The 23086-nt window shown below is 50.9% G+C and overlaps 1 long non-coding RNA gene across 1 annotated transcript; it reads right to left on the bottom strand.

Annotated features, from left to right (window-relative positions):
* Positions 1-446: 446 nt before the first annotated feature.
* On the bottom strand, positions 447-18425 carry LOC143655541 (uncharacterized). Its single transcript, XR_013162149.1, has 3 exons — positions 18174-18425; positions 10499-10668; positions 447-3329 (listed from the first exon to the last, which is right to left on the bottom strand). It is a non-coding gene; the product is annotated as an uncharacterized LOC143655541 (long non-coding RNA).
* Positions 18426-23086: the final 4661 nt, after the last annotated feature.

The raw sequence follows: 23086 nt of genomic DNA, 5'->3' as shown, positions 1-23086 counted from the left end.
GCCGATGGCCATTTTCGAGCCCCTCCTGGCTCCACCCGGGATTTCCAGTCCTGGTGACACGTCCGGGTCATAGGTCAAGAGGCACATTCCAGGAGTTTCATGGCTTTTCTGGAATGTCAGCATCTGGGAGCTCCTGGAGTGGGACCTGCAGATGCTGGAGGTGACGGGAAGGGATGGAGCCGCAGGAGGGACGTGGGTCACAGGACGGCCACTGGCTGTGCAGCGCAGGAGTTCCCCTTTTCCGAGAAACGCTGGTGTCTCTCCCTAAAGGAGAGCCCGATGAGTCACTTCTGCTGGGCTGGGGTGGGATACTGTTGGCTTTTCTTCTCCTAAGGCTGCCCAAATCTGAAGGAGATGTGAACCGCAGGCCTTTCTGTCCCCTTTTTACCTTCCTTGCCTTTAGGAAACTCCACAATTGACAGAACCTTCCCGTCCTGCAGGGATGGGTGAGCGAATCCTTTGTATCTCCTTTGATCCCTCAATATTCTAATAACTGGCCAGGTACTTTCCAGATGAGGAAGTTGTGTCTTGACAAAGTCCTGTTCTCTTTGGAGCTTTTCCCAAAACTTAGCACCCATCCTTGTTCAATGGCTCATGGCTTCAGCTCAGGCGAGGCTGGACTTCTGTGCGTGCTCTGACCCTGACGTGGGGTTTATCTTCCTGGAGTCACGTAAGGACCAGTCTGGGGCCCTGGTGCGGCCCTCGGTGGGTGGCTGCATGGAAGGCGGCGTGCTAATCTCCAGGCAGCCGTGATTTCACATCTCTGTCGTATTCCTATGGGTGCTCTCCTCCTTTCGTACAGAAATAAGATGAGGCTCGGAAGGGTGGGGTGACTGACGCGGCGAGCCAGGATCTGCACCCAGGCGTGTCCTACCGGAAGCCTACGCTCCTAACCGACATGCCAGGGGCTCCCAATCTAGAAGTTGATGCCTTGATCACCCCAGAATTCAACGTGGACTTCTTCAGGTGTGCGTTTTTCTGGGAGAAGGAGCAAGGTCTACCTCACATTTTCAGAGCTGCGACCCTGCAAAGCTAAGAGCATGGTACTAAATGCTTCGCGTTACTGGGATGAGTTAGGATGCTTTGGGTTGCAAACGAAAGAAACCCACCTCAAACTGGCTGTTTGTCAGCCTTCACTCACACGTTAATCCATTTCTCTGACGCTCGAGGCTTTGCCCCCCTCGGAGTGCTGGCTTTGTTTTCAGGCTTCCCTCACTGATAGCAAAATATCTGCACTAGTTCTCGGTCCAGCCTCTGCTCACCACACGTCCGCAGGAGCATAGTTCACTCTGTGGGCTTCCCTCCGATGGGGCCAGGCCCTGCTCTCTGAACCGATCACGGGGTCAGTCCTGCGCTGATGGGCTGGAGCCCAGCTTCTCGGCCTTTCCCTGAGCCACGTGGGGAGTCGGGGCATGGGGCGAGGAGACCTCCCGCAACGGCCAGGGCGGCCAGCGCCCTTCCCCTCGGACCTCAGAAAACCCAGCTCTTAGGGGGAAGGTTATTGGCATTTCAGTGTTCTCTTTGATTTGGGGGGGTTTAATTTGCTCCAGACACCTTTTCCCCATTCCGATTAGAGTATTCGTGAGGCGGGGTGACCCCCACTTAGGAGGTGTTCCTGTTAGAGGCAGCTCTAACTACAATCGCCGCTTCCGAGAAAACGCTTTCCTACTTAGCTAAGACTTCTGTGGCACGTTTTTGACTTGTTTGAGAGTGCGCAGCCTGAGAATCCAGGGGTGCGTGGGGAAGGAAAAGAGCATTTGAAAATGAGAATATGAAGGAGACAAGACATTTTATGAGAAACTAAATGGAATAATGACTGCATGTGTCTGAAAATATAATTATCTCTTTTTTGTTTGCTTGATACAGTTTTGATAGATAGAATCTTGACAGGTCTTTTGAAATGTTGAAATATAATTTAGGTTAAAAAATCTTAATTACCTTAAATTATAGTTTGAAGTCATGTTCCAGCCTTTGATCCTTTTACCGTGTGTGACACAGCAGGGGCTGCAGGTGCAGCTAAGCCAGCTGCTGGGTTCGCATGAAAGAATGAAAGAAATGGCAGAATGGCTCATTGGACACCCCTGGGGCATGTATGTATGTATGTGCAGAGAGAGGGAGGCCAGTGGGGTTTTCCTCTTGCCCAGAAATTCCTGGTTGATGCTCTTAGGTATAGAGCAGAGGGACGTGGTAGGAATTTCCATCTACTCGAGGATAAAGCTCGAGTTTCCTAGTACAGCACTCAGGCTTTACAGGAGATGGCGGCCAACACCGTCTCTGGCTTAGGGGGTGGGGGGTGCAGGCGGAGAGTGCAGGTTTCAGATTTAGATGCCAGACTTTTACCCCCCTGCTGACCCCTGCTGACCTGCTGAGCAAGCAGGACTCACTGCTTCACGTCTCTGAGCTTCAGTTTCCTCAGCTGACGAGGAGCGCAGAGAAGACGCTTGGCCCTTCCTACGGGGTCCCCCCAGACTCCTTCTCTGTGCCCCCAGATATCTTTCTCCTTCCTTATATTTATTTTTTCTTCTTTTTTTCTCACATCCCCTTTCCCTTGCTTCCCCGGCCCTCAGGGAAAGTGGCCATCACTCAGCAATATGAGCCTCGGGCCTCCTCCTCCTCCCCCAATACTAGTACAGGGACGTGTAAAACGGTTAACTGCTAGATGCAGCTTTGTTAAAACGAGAGCTCACCAATATTTCCCATCATCCATTTGGTCTTAGCAAATGTCAAAAGAAATGAAGTTTACTGGACTTGGGTGAGTCAGGAGAGAGAGCTGGTTAAGGGGATACGGCATTGCAGGGCGGGTGCTGCAGGCGGACTTTCTAGGCCCAAGTCGTAGCCAGTGTCTGACCTCGGGCAAACCACCTCTCTGTGCCTCACTTCCCCCTTTGAAAGAGAGCTGGTAATGAGTCGTTTCACTGGATGGTTGTGAAAAAAGAGATAACAAATATAAAGTATACAATTAAGGGAGTAAGTACTTAATTATCATGAACTTTTATTGTAACTCCGGCAGGTTAATTCTGCCAGGTGAGAACTCAAGTGTACGTTCATGAAATTCAGTGTAAGTCTTATTCTTTCACGAATCTAGAACTGAATAAGAACAGGGAAAGACTTTCCCCTCTTTCTCCTCACGTTGTCCAAGGCAGAGACCGCGACACGTAGCATGCTGGGCGTTTCCCTTACGTGATCTAAGTGTTGAACGCGAGGGAAGCACGTTTTGTGAGGGTCCCGATCGCACCGGTGCCCATGCCGCCACGGTGGTGCCAGCCTGGGAAACCTTCGGGCGTCTTCAGGAGCTGCCCGTCAGAGGGCTGAATTCAGGACCATCTTCTCTAGGCAAAGTCAACAATCCACATTTATTGAGCACTTACTATGCATTTATTGAGTAGTTTTAAATAAACAGATTCACTTAATCCTCACAACAGTCCCCTGAGGTCGTTCATTCATGACCCCGCTTCCCAGGGGAGGGACGAAAGCACAGAGCAGCTGGTGAACTGCCCAGAGGCACAGGCGAGGAAGTGGTGGCCACTCTGGGTCCTGGCTCTTCCCTGGCCTCCCCACCCCCCCTGCCTTAGGAGGTTCTAGATGGTTCTGTGGGTCCATCGAGGCCCACAGAGCAGCTCCTTCCTGCAGGGTTCGCCCCCTCGGATGTCTCTGACCGTCTCTGACCTCCGGGTGGTGTTGAGAACTCATGTGTTGTGGTGTGTACAGCTGGTGGCTGTCATTTCAAAGGGGACCTGAGATCTAAAGGAGGCTTCGTGAGGTTTAATGGATTCAGTTGTCAGGAAGATGACGCTGCTAAGACGTGGAGTGAGAGGAAAGAGAATTCAGCCCACACCAGGCCCCTGGATGCAGCATCCTTGCCTCGGCGAGCCCAGCGTGGCTGGAGACAAAGTGCAGGTGCAGAACGGGCTGGGTGCGTTTCCTTTCTCCCATTAGACGGGCGCCCTCACCCCCATTCCCTCTTCCGCGCCCTGGGACTCGGCCTCCAGCGCAGAACCCTGCACACCTGTGAGAAAAGGAGACCCATTTTTTTAACAAACACGTCACACATGCTAATTGTAGCCCAGGGGGGCGTCAAGTTCCAGGGGAGAACGTGGGTTGTCTTATCATTCTTCGACAGCCTTGAACCCATCTGCAGTCTCGGAGGGCGCAACGGAGCTCCTTGGTGGCAGCCCTCGCTCCTGGGGAGCCCGAGGGACCATTCCCCATTTCGGGGCAAGTCTCCAGAGAATAGTTCTCATTTGATTTGAGCCCTTCCCGAGGTGGAGACTCTGAAGGGGCTGAACGGATGGCCTATACAGGGTTCTCTCCCCTTGGGCCCGGGGTCTTTGGTTTCTGCATTGGACAAGAGTTTTTTTTTTTAAATTTTGACTTTTATCTCATTAACAGTTGTTTGCACATGGAAACCCTGTAGCGTACACAAGATAGGGATTAATAAGGCTGCAGAAGTTCTTGTGGAAAACCCTGTGCCCTTGTCTGCAGCACCCTGAGGCACACAGAGAACCACTCGGTCTAGGGGCCAAGACGCCGTCATGTGCTCTCCCGCCTGCGTGCAAGCGTCTCTGTTTCCATACTGTGGACGCGTGGGGCTGCACGTTTGAGAGCTTTACTGCGCTGTCAGTCATGAGAAGCCAAGTTCTGTGTGACGCTGCGTCAGTGGTATTTCAATTGAAGCTTTTATAGTAAACAGAATATAAGTCATTGAAAGGCTGAACAAGGAAAACTACGAACTGAAGGAAGGCTGAAACAAGATGTGACAAGCCTCCTACAACTTATTCATAATTCCATCCTGACTTATAGCAGAAGTTGAAATGGCATGTAAGCTGAGACTGCAGCTGGTCCCGTGAGAGCACCAGAGGGTTGGTTAGTTTCCTCCAATGCAGGCAGGCTGATAGAAGCCTTTGGGAGACAGACAACTGCAGATAAAAATGATCTTCAAAGGCCAAATGGTCTATTGGCTGCAAGTGTCGGAGATTTGGTAACCAGAGTTGGGCTGTAACCAAGGAAGAGGCTAAGGAAAATCTCAGCTGTGAGGCCACTGGGACAGACTTTTGGGGGTGGTGGCCGTTGCTCCGCCTGTGTCCCCCCTGCACCCCTGGGGGTGAACCCTGGTATATGAGTCTCCCATAGCCCAGGTTCTCTCATAGCGGGACTGATGAGCTGCCTAGTTCAGAATTACCTAGACCACTTGTTAGAACACACATTCCAGGTCCCGCTTCACACATATTGAATCAGAAACTCTGACAGGGCAGTTGGGAAATCTGTTCTAGAAAATTCTCCGGATGAACTCTTTATGTTTAAAATTTTGAAGACCATTGCTGAAGCCTAGTAGCAAATACTTCATTGGACTATGGCATAACTAGCCTTTTCTCTATTTTCCTGAGAGGAATCCATTATGGTCGAGATTGGGCACAGATGGGAAAGAATTTGATACATCTAAGTGGACTATTTCAGGGCCCAGAGATATGGGCTAGCAAGGGTTGAACAAGCATTGTTCTCATAGAGTAGGCACCCAGAAATGTTTGTGGGTTTGCTGTGACATCACCAGAGAAACACAGGTTCTCATCCAGGAGCTTTCCCTCTGGGTGGGAAATTAAGACAACACAAGAAGCACCTGTGACACCACGTGGTGCTACGTAATGGATTGTTGAATTTCCTGGTGCAGATGTGAAACGTTAGATACAAACTGAGGCCTGGAAGCTTCATGGAGGAGACGGAATAGGCTGGACTGTGAAGAATTAGGCCTAAGAGGAGAGGAAGTCCCTGACAAAGGGAACAGAATGTCTCGCAGCCCAGAGGTAGGAGGAGGTTTGGGGCTGATGGCACTGGTGTGGCTGGAGGGGAGGGAGGTGCTGGGGAGTGGGGGTGGGGCTGGGTTAAAATGGGCCTTAGAAGCCAAGCAGAGGACCTTAGATAAGGAAAGGGAGCTGCTGAAGCTATTGGAAGCTGTGAGCAGCAGGGCAAGACTGTTCCCTGGCGGTGGCGTGACCAGGAGAATTATTACATCTGCGGTGTCTAAAGCCGAGTGCAGCTCGTAGGCTGGCAGAGAAAGTGCTGAGACTTCAGATGCATCTGGGGAGTCTCAGTTTAGAACCTGCATTTGAGATCGGTGGCCTAGGGCAGCTGGGGCAACTGAGAGCAGCTCTGGGGCTGCCAGCGTCCCGGCTGGAAGAGGAAAGCGCTGTCAATAAGCCCAAGATGGCTGGAGCCAAATACAGAGTTGAGTCAAGGTCACAGCCGTGGAATCCAAAGTGGAGAAGGCCAGGACTTCACAGGCAGGGCACAAGGCCAAAGCTGACATTGGAACTAGCAAATAAGGCAAGACTTGGCACAGCAGAATCTTTGGAATTAGTCTGATTATCCACAGTGAAACTAGGCTCATGAGATATGTTCTTTGGAAATTCAAACAAAAAGTCAGAGCTGGACCTTAAAGGGCCACCCTCTTTGCATGGACACAGGCTGCAGCAGAGCTGCACACAGGGGCTGGGCACAGTCAGGATGGGTCCCTACGTCGGCTGGAGTTGCCCGGCGGCAGGCTGCAGGTGTGTGGGGTTGATGTTTTGGAGGTCGGGATGCCCCACTTTCTTGGTGATGTGCAACGTTTGGCAAACAAGCTTCAAGGAAATCCATGTCAGCGAAGCTGAGAATGCACAGACAGTGAAGGAAGTTTTAGATTGTAGCTCAGGGATGGCAAAGAGGTTTCATCTCCTTTCCCAGTCCTGCTTGATTGCTGGCGGCTCCCTGGAGCACGGTGTCTGGTGCAGGTTCAGAAGGGAAGGCCGCCCTGCTTCACCAGCGACGTTAGCATGGCCTGGGGGGTGAGTGGGCGGAGGCACCAGTGCCAGCTGTTGCCATGTCTGTCTGCTCCCAACCTCCCGACCTGGTGAAGACATTGAAGGCCGTAAGCAGTGTGTGCATTTCCCCTGGTCCCATAAGTGAGGGTGGGGGCAGGACCACAGTGGGGTTTCCCAATTTCGGGTCTGAAGTTTTATCTCCTGGATCATACCTTCCTCGTCCCCTCAACTCTGCACAGGGCTGTCGTGCTGACCTTTTCTCCCGTCCCACCCCTGGCTTCCTGTAAGACTGCATTAGGAGACTGGCCACAGAACCAATTTGCACAATAGCTAAGCTTATTTCACATGTAAGCAGGACCCTTGGGGCTGAATTCCAGGAAGAAGCATTACAGATTGATTCATAATTCCCAAGTGCTGGAAAATGCAATTAGCTGGGAGGTGGGGAGGGCAAGAATTGACTGAGAGAGAGGAATAAGTAGGACTGATGAGGAAAGATATCACGAGGGAAGCAGCGGTATTTTGGCATTAATTCACAGAACTGGAGATGCAGAAACTGAGGTTGGAGCCTGTGAGCTGCAGGGAGGAAAGTGTGAGCAGCTGTTGTGAGAGGGGACACGGGTCTTGGGGAGCATGTCAACGGGATAGTTGAAAACCTGACTGCTGACATAAAGTAGGAGGACGATAAATGTTAGCCCGGAGGCCCAGCCATGCTGTCAGCCAAGAGAGCTAGCCACGCTGTCGGCGTCCATCCTTATACCAGCCACGCTGTCGGCGCCCATCCTTATACCAGCCGCGCTGTCGGCGCCCATCCTTATACCAGCCGCGCTGTCGGCGTCCATCCTTATACCAGCCACGCTGTCGGCACCCACCCTTATACCAGCCGCGCTGTCGGCATCCACCCTTATACCAGCCGTGCTGTCGGCATCCACCCTTATACCAGCCGTGCTGTCGGCGCCCATCCTTATACCAGCCGTGCTGTCGGAGTCCATCCTTATACCAGCCGTGCTGTCGGCGCCCATCCTTATACCAGCCGTGCTGTCGGCACCCATCCTTATACCAGCCGTGCTGTCGGAGTCCATCCTTATACCAGCCACGCTGTCGGCGCCCATCCTTATACCAGCCACGCTGTCGGCGCCCATCCTTATACCAGCCACGCTGTCGGCGCCCATCCTTATACCAGCCACGCTGTCGGCGTCCATCCTTATACCAGCCACGCTGTCGGCACCCATCCTTATACCAGCCGCGCTGTCGGCACCCATCCTTATACCAGCCGTGCTGTCGGTGCCCATCCTTATACCAGCCGCGCTGTCGGCGCCCATCCTTATACCAGCCGTGCTGTCGCCGTCCATTCTTATACCAGCCGCGCTGTCGGCGCCCATCCTTATACCAGCCGTGCTGTCGGCGCCCATCCTTATACCAGCCGTGCTGTCGGCATCCACCCTTATACCAGCCACGCTGTCGGCATCCATCCTTATACCAGCCGTGCTGTCGACATCCATCCTTATACCAGCCGTGCTGTCGGCACCGATCCTTATACCAGCCGTGCTGTCGGCACCGATCCTTATACCAGCCGTGCTGTCGGCACCGATCCTTATACCAGCCGCGCTGTCGGCGCTCATCCTTATACCAGCCGTGCTGTCGGCGCCCATCCTTATGCCGCCTTGGGAGGGGACAGGACTGGCCCCGTTTTCACAGAAGTCAGGAGTGGTGGGTCTCAGGCTGGCCCGCTCTTCCCGGTTTGCAAGTCCTGACATGTTACATGTTTCCAGTCCACTCTCTTTACCTTAGTAAGTGTGCAAAGGATGTGTCCTTAGGTGCCAGCCCCCTGAGGGAAGGAAAAGGACCATCTCCTTCGGCTTACTGTCCTGTCCTATGGTAGGGAAAGAAGTCAGCTTCCAACCTGTGGGACACAGCTCCAGCCGAATCCCTGATTCCCGGAGTGGAGACTTTGTGTGTGGTGCTGTTTCTTGAACTGTGTGTGCATTTTTAACAGAGAAATTAACTTCACAAGAAAAGGGTGTGTCTGGAGCTTTTATAACTGCATCTGTTGTTTGTTTTTGAACCTCCCCTCCTCTCCCTTTCCCTTCGTTTTTGCTCAAAGACTTGGTGATGAGCTACTTATTCCTGTGAAGAGATGCGAGGCCCGCGGAGTCGAGGCTGCCCTCCGTGGTCTGTGGTCTCTCAGCACACGAATGTTGTTATTCAGAGCTGTTCGCAGAGGCTGCTAGAACGTGTCCAGGCAGGGCCTGCGGGTGAGGGGCTCAGCTACCCCAGCTTTAGACCTGGCCCGCCCCTCTGCAGCCGCGCTGGGGACCCCCGACTCGCTCCCCAGCCGCACGGGAGCCAGGCCCTTGGGGACCAGAGGCAGAGGCAGCGGGGACGTCACCCGCGGACCAGCTGGGTAGGTCTCGTCTGCTGCGAGTGCTGCCGGCAGGTGAGGGAGCCACAGCCGCGGGAGGCTGGAGGAGAGGCGTCGCCGCGGTCTTGACAGCTGTCTCACAACTACATTAGGTCTGATTTAACGTAGCTAATAGTGTCCTAGCTGCGTTATATCTGGTTTAGGCTAACAGTCTCACAGCTGCACTGCAAGGGCATCGAGTGTTCATGAATCTTCCTGCAGGTGAGAAAACCAGGATGTACACCCACGTCACCTAAGGTTATAGGGGACCCCAACATTCAAAAACAGAAACCCAACTTCTACATTTCTACAGAAATGGTTACTGATATAAACCGAAAAAATCAGATACTATTTTAATGACAGTACTTTTCTGGGAAAAGATTCTTATAATCCAATGGAAAAAATCTTGATTCTTTCCTGCTTCCTTTTTTGAGAGGGAAAGAGAGCAAGTTGATGCCAACCGATAAACTAAACGGCATGATATTTTGACAGTTTCTACTATCATGCTTTAGAGACTTGGCAAGTGTTATACATTGTCACGTGTAAAATGCTGAATCCAAAAGTCTTTGATATTTATGACTTTAAAAAGCATCCCTTTGTGCATCTCATATATTAAACTCAGAGTGGATAGACGTCTCCCAAAAGCAGGAAGTATGTCTTACAGTAAAAGTTCAGAAATGACAGTTGTTTCCATTGCTGTACTTCTTCTCAGGCTTTTTCCCTATGTCTATACATGTTTATTTAAGCAAAATTAGGATTTCACTGTATAGTTTAGATCCCTAAGTATCTCCATCCTAATTTTGCAGCATCAGGTTTCCAATGCATTCTTTTTAATGGCTGAGTAGTATCTCACCATTCCCTTTTTTGAAACATTCTCTTTACATCTGTTGTGGGAGCCTCTTTCCCTGTCTGCTCTCTAAAAGCTGGAGAGCCCAGAACGGAGTCCATGGCCTCTTCCCTCCTCCGTCTGCCATCGCTTCCCTGGGCTGACATCGCATCCTACCTCAGCGGCATGCAGGCACCGCCAGCTTGCAAGTCCTGTCTGCAGCCGGAACTTCTCCCCGAGTGAAGGATGTGTGCAGCCGCCTGGATGACCTGTCCACCACAGGGACTGATAGGTGTGTTACATGTGGCCCCAAGAAACCTGTTCTCGTCGCCCCCTCTTAGCAAATCCTGCCCTCCCCTGCCCTCTTTCCCCTGCTCGGCCGCCCCCCTTGGGGCTGGGCTGTGGCCTGCCGTGACTTGTCCCCCACAGCCACCTGCCTCGTTCCCTCTGCTCCAGGTTTCTGTTTAACCCCCACACTACCTGCAAGGCTCTCCCGACCCGCTGCTGTGAAGAGTGGTCTCTCTATCCAGTTCTCCCTCTTCACGCTCTTATCCATTTTCCTTTCTCCATGTCACGTGTTCTGTGTGGTGGACAATAAACTTGCTTGTTTACTTGATTAGTACCTGCATCCTCCAGGTCTAGAACACCACCTGGGACACAGGAAATTCTCAATAAATATTCTTTAAGTGAATAAATGAGACGTAAATACCATTTTCTAATCTTTTCTTGACTCCTTTCTAACTTAAATAGCAGTGTGATGAAAATTTGCATGCGTAATTATTCACTTGCGTCTTAGATTGCTTCCTTAGGATATGCTCCTGGAGGTGGAGCGAACCCCGCCTGCCGCCCACACCTCGCGCAGGTCTACGCTGCAGGGGCGGGGAGACCGGCTCACCCAGGCGCTGCTCATTTGGAACTTGGGATCGCTGGAAGGAGAGGGTGACCTCGTTTTCCTTTGCTAAGTAAACAAAGGGTCGAGTCAAAGTCTATTTAGCAGTGGCACCAAATCCCTGCTCTGACACACTCCTGAGCCTTATCCGGGCTGCTCCCGGCTGAGGAGAGGTCACAGATCGCAGGGATGGGCCACTGCTCATTCACTCCTGACCCCAGCTCCGGGGACCACCATGCCGCCTGCTGGACTTTCTCTGGGTGCTCGTCGGCTCGCTCTCCTCTTATCTGCAGGGCCCAATTCAAACTTTCTCTGTCCTCTTCACACTTTGTCCTCTTGTTTCTCCTTCTCCTAGCATCTAAGCAAATCTCACGTCTCCCCTTTGAAGAGAAAGGCGTCATCGAACAGGCGCTTCCTCGTCTTTCTGACAGCTCGCCTGCAAATTTACCTCTGTCCACATTCACCCCTTCTCCCTTCCCTCCTGTCTTGATGTGGCAGGTGTTTCTTCTAGCTAGTTTCTTCTAACTAACACAGCTAGTTCCTCCCACCTAGGGCCGGATCCCTCGGCGACCTTCTCAAGACACTCGTGCCTTCTTCAGTTCTGCGCCCTCTTTCTGGTGTCTTGGAACACGGGTCTCTGTTATCAAACGTCAAAACACTGTCAGTTATTTCTCCTCATATCTCCTCTTGCTCTCTGGACACCCTCCACTGGCCACCAAATCTTTATCCTGCCTTTGCAGTGAAATTGCTTGAAAGAGTTGTTTGTACCACCTTCCCCCCTCCTTCCCCGCTCACCTACATTTCAGCTCATTGCAATCTGACCTCTACCCTAGCCAAGAGGACGGGGTTCTCCAGAGAAGCAGGACCAGCAGCGCACCGACATATAGATGGGTGTGCGTGTATGTATGTACATACCTATGTGTCTATACAGATACGTGTGTCTAAATAATGTGAGATTTACTATAGGGACTGGTTCACATGGAGATGGTCAAGTCCGATCCTACAGGAAGCCTGCAGGTTGCGGGTGCCAGTGAAGGTGCCAGCGACTGACCCAGGAGAAGCGGGTTGGCGGAACCAGAGAGAGAAATCTTCTGATTGTTGAAATCGTCGGTTCTCCCTTTAAGGCCTTCACCAAACTGGATGAAACGTCTCTCATGGCTGAAGGCCGCCTCCTGTGTTGATTGTAGATGTGTCGGCCATAGTACAATCAACTGATTAATGATTTAGATCCACAAAAGATACCATCGCAGTAAGAGGCCAGTGCTTGCTTGACCAAAAACCCATCACCGTAACCTAGATAAGTTGACACATGAAATTAACCATCAGACCAAGGCCACACACACACACACACACACACACAAATGAGGCAAAACAAAACACAGAACATCTTATTGCTGAAATCAACTCTTTGATTTTTAAAAAAAATATTTATTGTGGTAACATACAGGACACAGTTTCTCATTTTAATTACTCTTCTATGTAAAATTCAGTGCTGTTTTGACTACGCTTGTCTTCTTGAAATACATTCTCTCCCTCTTAGTGCACAGGACATCTCTCTGCCAGTAATCCCTTAACCCCTCCTGCTTCTCCTGCGGGGTCTGTCTCTGTCTCTGTCTCTGTCTCTCTCTTCTACCTCCTCTATCTCATTTTCTCTGTCTATTTATATCTCCCTCTCTGTTAGTGAAATTTTTAATCATTAGCTGGAGTTTAAGTTTCAAGTCTCAGTGCAGTTTTTCCCTCTGTTTTCTTTAAGGGTTGTTCTTTTTCTGACTATCCCTTAATTAATTATATTTCTGAAAGGTTTGTCCTTGGTTCTCTCCTCTTCTCATGCTACACAGCCCCATGACTTCAGAAACTGTCAGTCGGTGACTCTCAACTCTGTATCTCTGTGTTTCTACTGAGTTCTAATTATAATATACACATAATCGTACAACATTTTTTCTCATTTAAGTGTTTTAAATGAGAAATGTTTAATACATTTAACATTTAACAGTAAATGTTTAATACGTTTCCTCCAAGTTGTTTTCATAGCTTCATGGTTTAATATTCATTAGCTAATGTTAGAAAATCTTAACTTATTTCACTGGCACCATATTGTCAAACATTTAGATGGTTTCTGATTTGGGCCTAAAGGAAATGACGCCACAGGTATCTTCAAAAGTATCATTTTTCTCTCATGTTGTTCTTTTCTCTCTACAGTAAATTGCCAAGAGTCAAAGACTTTCAGAGTCAAAGAATGTGATTATTTTATAGTGTTAGATATAGTTACCTTTTGTGAATTGCCTAGGCTGAGGGAGACAGCTGGGCATTTTACAGAACCTTCAACTGAAATAGCCATCCCTTAGGGAAAGTGGGCCCCAGTGTTTTCTGCCACCGTTGTCATGTCGTTAATTAGTTCAAGTTCTCTTAGGGAGTGGAGACTTCCATTGCCCGCTACTGCCTGCTGGATCTCGGGCAGGTTCAGAGGCTGGAGGCAGCTCTGTCTGGGCTGCTGTGTTGGGGGGGACGGTCCCCACTGAAGCCCTCCACACCAGCCAGTGCTAAATGACCCAGTGGGAGCCTCTGTTTGAAAGAATAGAAGACGAAGTGATTGAAGAGAAGGCCAGTTGCTCTGTCTAGGTCTTCGGTTTTGTCTGGAGCGACAGTGAGCAAATGGCTTGGTTGTTCAGGAAGCTGGCTGTGCGTCGCGGACCCAACAGACGGAGCCCCGGGGCTGATGCCTTTCCCGCGGTTCTCGGACAGGAACGCTGATCCTTGTTAGCGATGGGACACGTGTGAGCCCTGCAGCTCTGACGGACTCGACTGGCAAGACTCATGCGATACTGTTTACAGAAGGACAGTTCCACCGTCAGTTCTGCCTGCATGCAACTGAGTAAAATTCACCAGTTCTGGGAGTTTTCATGAAAATCTTTTTTGGGGAGTGGGTGGGTGGATGGGGACTCTGCTTAACAGTTACCAAATGGTAGCTCAGAGCTGATTTATTTGATTGCTGGTTAAGGAAACTCAGTGTTTAAAATGGTCATTACTTGTTTTAAACCAAGTCCACTAACAGAGGAATTGGTCCCTGGAAAATTGGTCTTTGGTGTTGAGTGCTAAATAATAGTCTTCACTTACTGGAAATTTATCTAATATTGATCTCAGATTATTCAACAACGAAATCATAGATTTACTGCAGGCACAAACGTCCTCAGACTTACAGAATTTGGGGGCTCACGTTGTCTCCTAGAACCTACTGCTCCCTTTCTATCCTGCTAGACGCGTCACGTGAGCGCGTCATCTCCCATGCAGCGCTGCCGTCCACTGCAGAAGTACAGTCATCAGCTGAACAAGTAAAACCGTTTGTCAGGAACAGAGCGTTGTCACCTGTGGCGTCACCCCCAGTGAGTCATGGCCTTGTACGGACCCCCACCTTGAGTGCTGGCAGAGACTGGGAATCAAGTCTTAGAGCTGGGAGATTCGGCCAGGCTGTGCTCCTCCTTGGAGCACGGGGAGTCGGCCAGGCTGTGCTCCTCCTTGGGACCAGGGCACACCCACGTATTGTTAAGATTCAGTCCCTCGCAGTGTCACACGGAGGCCCCCGTTGCCTGCTGGCTCCAAGGGAATATGGAAGAGGCGCTCCTATGGTCACAGTTCGTTGTATAAGGCTCCACCGCGGTAGCCTGGAGAGAGAAATTTTCTTTTCTGGCTGTGAAGAAGAAAGCTGCCGTGCTTCGAGAGGGCCTGTGAAAGGGCCGCATGCAAGGAACTGAGAGTGGCCTCCAGGCGCTAGACGTGGCCCCTGGCTTGGAGCCAGCAGGCAAGGGGGGCCTCCGTGTGGCACTGCAAGGGACTGAATCCTAACAACATATGGGTGTGGAAGAGGCCCTGAGCCCCAAGGAGGAGCTCCAAGGAGGAGCACACCTGGCTGAATCCCCGGGCTCCAAGGAGGAGCACAGCCTGGCCAGCTCTCTGGGCTCCAAGGAGGAGCACAGCCTGGCCGACTCCCCGTGCTTCAAGGAAGAGCACAGCCTGGCCGACTCCTGGGGCTCCAAGGAGGAGCACAGCCTGGCCGACTCCCGGTGCTTCAAGGAGGAGCACAGCCTGGCCGACTCCCGGTGCTTCAAGGAGGAGCACAGCCTGGCCAAATCTCTGGGCTCCAAGGAGGAGCACAGCCTGGCCAACTCTCCAGGCTACAAGGAGGAGCACAGCCTGGCCAACTCTCCGGGCTCCAAGGAGGAGCACAGCCTGGCCGAATCCGCGGGCTCCAAGGAGGAGCACAGCCTGGCCGACCCCGAGATTAAGCCTTGTGAGACCCTGAGCAGAGGGTCCAGCTAAGCCTGGACTGGAAGCTCCTAGAAACTGGAAGATAATACGTGGGTATTGTTTTCAGCCACTCCGTTGGTGGAATTTATTACACAGAAACAGAAAATTAATACAGTTTCCTTGTCAGGGAAGTGTATAAGAGGATGGGTTTAAGTCCTAGCTCTGCTGCTTGTTAGCCATACACACCTGGCAAATTACTCAGCCTCCCTGAGTCTGTTAGCTGTAAAACAGGAATAAAACAGGACTTATTTCAGGGTGATGAGGACTGAGCGGAATGATGGCTGTGAATCACTTAGTGACATTTCGGACCCATAGAAAATTCTCAATAAATGTTTTTAATTGTTAGTGAGGTTGGACATTTCTAATCCCATAATTCAAAACATTTTGTTTTTTTCTAAAAAAATTTTGAAAAACATCCCCCATGTTTTGAAGATTTTTGTCTATCTTATTAATTGAATTCAAGTAATTCATTTTTCCATCTTTTTTAAATTAAAAACTACACAGAGCTTCTGATTAGCTTGAAATAATTATTATTCACAGAATAATTATAATTTGTGTAAGTTGGCTAAAAGCAAAGACATTTGGTATCAGACTTAACATAATTTCTGTCGGTGTTTGAAAGATTAGAAATGGGCTTTTGGGCCTTGTTGGAGCACCAGGTTTGGAGCAGCTGCGTATGCTGATTGATGTTAAACAGCCACTGAGTGAGTTTCTGTAGTAAAGCAAGGTTGTCATCGTTTGGTTTTATGTGTGCCATATTTGCTCAGGTAATGCTAGATGAGTGAGAACGGCTGAAAAGAAAATTATAAGTTCCAGTGAACGAAAAAGTGACAAGAGAGGAAAAGACATTGAATACAATATTAGATTTATCTAAGACTTAAATGCTGGCAGTCAATTCGAAAATGACTAGAGCTTTAGAAATTATTCTGCAACATCAACATTTGAGTTATGGTGAAGTGGATAAACACACTCCATTGATGGCCTGCATTCGTATTACAATGCTTTTACGATTCATTTTGTACATAGCATCAATATTTGAAATATGTTGTTACTCTTTCATTAGCGGTTTAATTTTTCTTTGAATGTTGCCTAAAAAGCTGCATTTCATTGTAGTTTTAGTGTCCAGGCCTAATGTGTTCAGTTTCTAGCTGAACATTTCAAATTGATTGCAAACTTGATAGGAAATTTTATTTATTTAATAGAAGTTCCTTTGTATAAGCTTAAACTAAAATTATATGTGACAAGAAATAGTTATGTTCAAAGGAACTGTTATCTGGTCCGAAAGTACACTGATTTTTTTAAAAATGCAGACAATAAAAATATAGCTTAAGAAAAGTTAAATAGGATTTTCCAATTAATTACATACTCCGTTTATACCCCGAAAAGCACCACTTCTTCACTACAGCACATACAACACGCACACACTCACACAACACAAACACACAACACCCACAGTGCACACACACAAAACACACAATGGCGACGTGTCTAAAAGTCCTGGCCGAGGGACCCACTGAACTTTGTTGAACCGTGAATCCCTCAAGTTCGTATCAGAAGCCCCCACCCGCCACCTGGAGCCCCTGAGCCCTGGCCTCGGGGTTCGTGGGGGCCTCTGTGAATGGCTGCTCTGTGCGTGCTCCCCGGGGAGGCGAGCAGCACCAAGTGTGGGTGGAAGATGCCTGTCACCATCGAAACACCCCACGTGAGAAACAGCACTGCCAAAGCACGGGGCAGGCGCTGAGGTCCTGCGGCTTCTCGTCCGTCTTTTGGTGTTGCATGAAACTAGCCCGCGTGTCCTCACCGCATGGCTGCGCCACTCACGAGGCCGGAGCGACCGTGCTGGACGGATGGAGGTGATGGGCTGCCTGCTCGGTGATGGGAGGGGCACCTCCTGCTCAGCGTGTCCCAGCCTGAAGCAGGTTTGGGAACCTTCTGGGCTCCGCATTCCCGGCACAGGGGGCCCAAGGCAGGTCCTTATCAGCTTGTACCCTCCTCCCTCTGTTTATTTCTCAGATGATGAGAAAGGAATATATTTCACTATTTCAAGAATGTATGATAGGGCATCTGAAGGGCGCTTACTCTGAAGATTAAAATGCGTTCTCTCCTTAAGGGAACTTTGACATTTGCTGTCAGGATGCCAGACCACACAATTCCACATATGCTCTCCTTAATGCTTAATTTTGACAATTGCCCAGGCACAGGCAGCCTTCACTGCTGAAATGAGAATGAAAGGCATGCACAGTCGAATGCATTAAACTTTTATATTTTGAATAAGACCATGATTTTTTCAGTGACTTCTACTCTATTAAAGAAACTGAATTTCTTAGCAATTCCCAGAAAATCCTTTTACTAGAAAATTATCTATTTATTAAGGTAAAAAGCAATGAAACAACTTGCTAAAAATTATTTTGATTCAGCATGTCCTTTGCATACCATGTCCTCTAAGTAGAAAGTAAGCACATGATACCTTCGAATTTTCTAAGATAATTCCTGCTTTTTGGAAGTCTTATTTGATGGGCATTGTCAGCCTGAACAAGTGTCGGGACCCACCTGTACTTCTCCTTCCCAAACTACATAGAACTAATCTGGCCAAATTAGTTCTACAGGAGAACATGTATGCAGAATCAGTTTTCTGATAAAATGAAACATTTCCTCTGTCCCCGTTGAGCTGACATTTTCATCAGCCTTCCTGATGTAGCATCTTGTGTTAAATTAAACACCAACAAGATAAACAGATGTCCCAGGCAGCGATGGCACGGACAAGCTGCCTCTGCCTGTTGATATTTCAGCCTCGGGAGCTTCCTTTGCTCTCGTGTGTGTCATTTGCAGGCTTTGGTTGGAGGGCAGGCTCAGCCCGCAGCGCGCCCACGCTTCACAGAAGCAGTCAGGGCAGACTTTGGTGGTGTGTCCCGCTTCCCAAACGTGGCTTTGACTCTGCCCTGGACTTCGGTCTCCGGTACCTACCTGAAAGCCTGTGACTGCCTGCAGAGCCCCGAATCCAGGTTCCCGTGTGCGCACCAGAGGCCAAGCCCCTTGGCATGCGCTGTCCCTGGCTAAAACCACACACGGCGTCGCCCTAACTTGATGCAGTTTAACTGTCGATGGGAATTTAGGCCGCGAGTCTTCTGAGTTCTATCAAGCAACAGCGGAGGGTGCGGACAGCCCTTTCCTGTCCCCGCCCTCTTCCGGTCACGCAGAAGCGGCCCTGTCCTGCCGCGGGGCGCTTTGTAGAATCATTGCGCATTTCCGCTAGACCCTGCGCCCCCGAAACACCTGCCTCACGGTGTCGTGCGTCCCTGCGGCACTGTCACCTGCAGCCGGCCTGGCTCGGGACGGCCGTCGTGCTGATCCTGCGAGGGTCACGTTGGCTGGGGGCGAGGCCCGGCCCGGCGGGCACGGATCCTTCAGCCCTCCCAGCACCTTAGATGAGGGCGGGGCTGTCAGTGTCCCCCTTTCCCGGATGAGAACGCAGAGCGGGTGTGCATCGTGACCCCGGAGACGGCTGGACGGTGCTCGCGGGGGCCTTCCCTGAGCCGCGCCCACGTCCCCGGGAGTGTCCTGCTCCCGACGCAGATGCATGAGGCCCCGGGGAGCAGCGCAGACGCTCTTTGCTTCCCACCCAAGAGCAGAGCGGCTCAGCGTCGTGCTTCTCTGGGTGGTTCCGCCGTCCCGGGCCGCCGAGGCCTCGGTTCTGGGGCGGGTTGTTGTTCCTTCTCCGGGCCCCGCGTGGCCCGAGCGTGCTGGGTCTCAGGCTCTGGCCTCTCTCCGGGGATCTCCGCGGCCGTCCCCGCGCCTCGCCGTGCCACCCTGAGCCCCGTGCACCTCCCCAGCTGCTTCTCGGGCAGAACTGCCCCGGAGGCCGGTTCCGAGGCCCGCGGCCTTCCCGTCCCCGGAAGAGGACGTCTCTTAGCTCAGACACCGCTTGTTCCGACCCTTCCCACTCAGCTCATTCCTTAAGCCAAGTCTGACACTGAGGATTTCATTTCAATATTGCTTCATTGGGCTTATTAATAATGTAGCGTCATAAGTTCTCAGTGATTCTGGTTAAATTCTTAACTTTGAGAGCACTGGCTGCTCTTGCTGTGGTAAACTGAAGAAATCTCCCTAATGCTAAACGAGCCCTTTCCGAGCCTCTCTCTGGAGAAAACTGCGATGCCGGTGTAACACGCTCCCTCCTTTTGAGCCAAGGCACGCCTCTTCTCTGTGCATTCTTGCACACCAGGAGCTGAGGGAGCCACCACGCCAGAGGCAGTGCCCTTTGGTCTCCCTGACTCTCTTGGGATGACGCTGTGAGGCGCTGTGAAAGGGCTGTTACAACCCAACGCATCATTCCTGAGAGAACTGCGGGGCTGAGCCCTGCTGGTGGTGGGGAGGCAGAGGTCAGCGGGGCAGACAGGACGTTGCTGTCGGGAAGAGGGGGCAGGAAAGCACCACTCAGGCAGGGGCTCACTGAGACCCCAGGAACAGGGGCCGGAGTCAGGAGCAGGGACAGTGGCTCGGGACAGCTGCTGATGTGGGTCCAGAGGGAAAGACACCCAACTTGGAACCTGGAGGAGGACAGGAGGGGACAGAAGTCGAGGTGCCAGGGACAGAGGTGAAGGGCTAAGGGAAATCCAGGCCAGCGCCCGAGCCCAGGGCTTCAGAGAGCACAGCTCTTGGGAACTGACAGGACGCCCATGTTCTCCGCAGACGGAGGGGGCCCGGCCAGCGCCAGGACCTGGGAACACCTCTGGCCATGCGATGCTCCTGATAGCACAGGGATGCTCTTCTCTGTAAAAGGAGTCTGGGTTTTCCTGGGACACTGAATTAAATTGATCAGAGAGCGGGCAAGGGGGTGAGAGAAAGGGTCCCCTGCAGCTGAGGCTGCCTGTCTCTGAAATACAACGTAGGCACTTGCTTGCCTGTCTCCAATCACAACATCCATTTGGGAAAGGAAGGAGAGCTGTTTCCTGAGTCAGACTTCAGTTTAACCATCTCATTTATTACCCCTCTCACATAGAGGAGTGCAGAATGGATCTATAAATGGAGTAATTACACTTCCTGTTCTTTGACACATTTTCCAATCCTCTCTTAATAGCGCTAGAATAAATTCTGGGAAAACGCCCCGTCTGGGGGCGAAGGAGTGTAGTTGCTCGCATGGCTTACGTGCAGGTCATGCCCAGTGGAAAAGGAGCCTTGCCGGTCCACGGGTCAGAGGGGACGTGACTAGAGAAAGTGATCTCTGGGGCTTCCTTAACTGTTACTCTGACTTAACCCGCAATGTAATTATAGTATTTCCCTCCTTATTCGGCAGGCAATTCATCATTCTGTGCCCTCCAGAGAAGAAAGTCTCTTTGAAAGGATGACTCTCCTTTGCCTGCAGTGGGGCTGGGCTTCCCACGCCTAATCCTACAGACTTAGGCCCCAGGAGAGCCACATTCCTTCCCGTGACTCGTCTCCCAGGCTGTCACTGGTTCTCAGTCCTCGCCTCCCCCGGGGCCGCGCCCTGAGGCCAGGACTGCAGCGTTCCAGCCCCTCCACCCCCTGCCCACCCCCGTGTTCCGCAGACCCTGCAGGCAGCCGGCTTGTGGGCCAGGGAAGGTTCTGCCTTCACAGAAGCCCAGCGGGGAGGGACCCCGTGCAGCGTCCGCAGCTTTCTTTTCAGGAAGATAATGACCGGTCTCCCCTCTGCCAGCCTGGTGCCCTCCTGACCCTTCCCTCACAACGGACGTGTCGGGCTGGACAGCCCCGGCCAAGATCATTTTAAAAAGAGAATTTGGGGATTTAATTAAGTGAAATTTAATAACCGTATGGTTAGTTCGTCTGCACGGCCTAGTTCAACATGCAAAGCACGGCCACATGCCTCCCGCTCGGCGCTGGGAAGCGCCGGCGCTCCGCCTCCAGGCACGCGGGGCTAGACCCAGCAGATGTTTTCCTCTGCTGCTGCTGGAACACACCAAGAATTCGCCCCTGACTCTTCTGAGTATGCCGTCCTGCGTCTGTGCTTTTCAGCACAGACTGAATCCTTCTGTAATCCAGTACCCCTTCAAGGCCCTGGTATTTGTCTTTTCATACCTGGTGTTTAAGCTAAATTGGGATTCAAGGCTGTACCCTGTGGATTTCCTCTGAAAGAAGGCCTCTTGCTAACAGTCTCTGCAGCAACTCCTTAGTTTGCATTTGCGGAAAGTACAGGAGGGCTGGCCTCAGGACTTTACTTCCTCTTGTTTTCTGCAACAGCTGACATCTCACGGTCCCCGGAGAGGACTCTTTGACAGCATTTTGGTATTTGGAAAATATAGATTTCGGAAGATGGAATGGACAATCAGAGATTTTTCTGAGCTAATAAAGGAGAGAGAAAATAAACAATATTGCAGTGGGAGCTGGATCCCTGAACTTAAAGAATAACTACTTTTTTTCCATCCAAAATATTGAGATAGGCTCGGTGCCAATAGCCCCTCCATCAACTGTGCTGCTGAGAAATATCGGCAAGCAAGGGATGGACAAAGTGCAGCACCCTCACAAAAAACATCCTTAGTTGAATTATAACAGACATACAAAACAGGGCTCACTTACGTGCGAGGCGCCTTTCCTAGCTCTGGTCAGTGAGAAATGATGGACCAGCCCTTCAGTAACGAACTTGTGGCCTTGAAACGCCACATCCCAGAAAACACACCGTTCAGTGGGTTTGGGGTTTCCAGGTTCAGGGAAGGAAAATGCACAAGGTGTGTCTGGAGCACAGTTACACCCTCCAGTGCCTGCCCAAAACACTCAGAGCCAACGCAGAGGCTTCAACCAGCCAAAGGGAATAATTTAAGCTTCGAAAGGGTAGTAATTATAATTGTACCCATTGAGAAAGTTTAACTCTATGACTTCATAATTTTTAAAAAATGGGTCACTTTCACAGGGTGTTAGGGTACTAATTGCTTTTGTATATGTGTGAAAATTGGTAAAGGGAAAGAATCAAGCATTCTGCTTTTCCGGAATGAATGATGCCACTGTGTGAGCAAATAGTAGACGAGGGGAAGCATACCTGTATAAATGTGTTCTAGTGGACAAATTAATACACATGAAAGAAGCTATAGCACTAGAGTCTCACCGTTTGAATAAGTGGATCTGGGCATTAAGCATCGACAGCTGTATCACCACAGAAGGAGAGACAAGCAGACGTAACTGAGTCCTGACGCAGGTACAGACCACCACGTGGCATCTTGCCAAAGGGATCACACCTGCGGCTGCTCAGCCTCCAGGCTCCAGCCACCCGTTTGCAAGAAATAGAGCAGACAGGGGCGTGCGGGGTTGCACTCACAGACACGCAGCAAACCCAGGTGGTGGGAGACTCAATGGGCCACATTTCCCAATAAATTGTAAGAAAAAGAAAGGGATGGAGGAGAACTTGTAGGTTGTGAGAAACGTAAAAGACTTGTTAAATATAAAAATGGGTGGACACCCCATAGGGTCTAGGGATGTGCCCTTACTGTGTTAAAACAAAAGGGAACGCAGGAGTGTGATTACGATAAAAGTCAGGATCTTGGTAACTTCTGTGAGAGGGAAGGAACAGTGGCGAAGGACGAGGGCCTGGGGTGGTGACCGGGAGCGCCGGACCCAGTGGGGGCCCCATGGGCAGGGCTTGAGCTGCTGGCCTTGGTGGGCAGTTCTAAGGTTTCTGAGGGAGGCTGAGAACCGCATCCCTTCCCGGGCCTCGGCCTGGGCTGCCCGCAGCACGTGGTTTAGTGCCTGTCCCCGCAGGTGGAGTGCAGCTTAGAAGGGGCTGGGCCTGCACCCCAGTTCTCTCCTTTCACGAACAGGTGACCTCGGGACAGCTGTTAACTTCTTTGACTGGGCTTCATTGTCCTAAAATGAGGATCAAAACGCTTACTTTCTGTGGCTACTTTGAAGGT

Source organism: Tamandua tetradactyla, chromosome 14, assembly GCF_023851605.1.
Source record: "Tamandua tetradactyla isolate mTamTet1 chromosome 14, mTamTet1.pri, whole genome shotgun sequence".
NCBI classification, from domain to species: Eukaryota; Metazoa; Chordata; class Mammalia; order Pilosa; family Myrmecophagidae; genus Tamandua; species Tamandua tetradactyla.
The sequence above is the reverse complement of the archived record's forward strand: the minus strand, read 5'-3'. Positions and strand labels throughout refer to the sequence as shown.